Raw genomic sequence first — 359 nt, forward strand, 5'->3', positions numbered from 1 at the left:
GCATGCCCGCCTGCCTGCCTTCGGGAGCTGCCCCCAGCCTGCTCAGTCGCCCTCAACTGCGTCCCGGGGCTCCGCTTCGCCTCTCTGAGCGGAGCTCATTGGAGGGTCGGATCCACTGAAATTGCTGAGCAAATGGAGCCCTGAAACACGCTTCAGGTCTGGAGGTGGCTGTTGGCCAGCACTCTCCTCGTGCCCTGAGGTGGGGGGGGTGAGGTGGGCAGGGCTGCCCAGATGTTGGAGTGGGGTTTGGGGAAGGTACCTGAGAAACCAGCCAGAGGCAGATCAACGTACAGGAAGGGATAAGGGATGTTCCCTGCAGAGCGGGATCTGTGTTCAGGGGTGCAGCAAAGCGACAGAGG

General features: G+C 62.4%; 1 protein-coding gene across 1 annotated transcript in view; it reads left to right on the forward strand.

Annotated features, from left to right (window-relative positions):
- The window catches only part of KLHDC3 (kelch domain containing 3), a 13,398-nt gene that overhangs the window by 12,622 nt on the left and 417 nt on the right, over positions 1-359 (forward strand). The window lies entirely within an intron of this gene.

The sequence above is a fragment of the Eurypyga helias genome, unplaced genomic scaffold (assembly GCF_000690775.1).
Source record: "Eurypyga helias isolate BGI_N326 unplaced genomic scaffold, ASM69077v1 scaffold32838, whole genome shotgun sequence".
Classification (NCBI taxonomy): Eukaryota; Metazoa; Chordata; class Aves; order Eurypygiformes; family Eurypygidae; genus Eurypyga; species Eurypyga helias.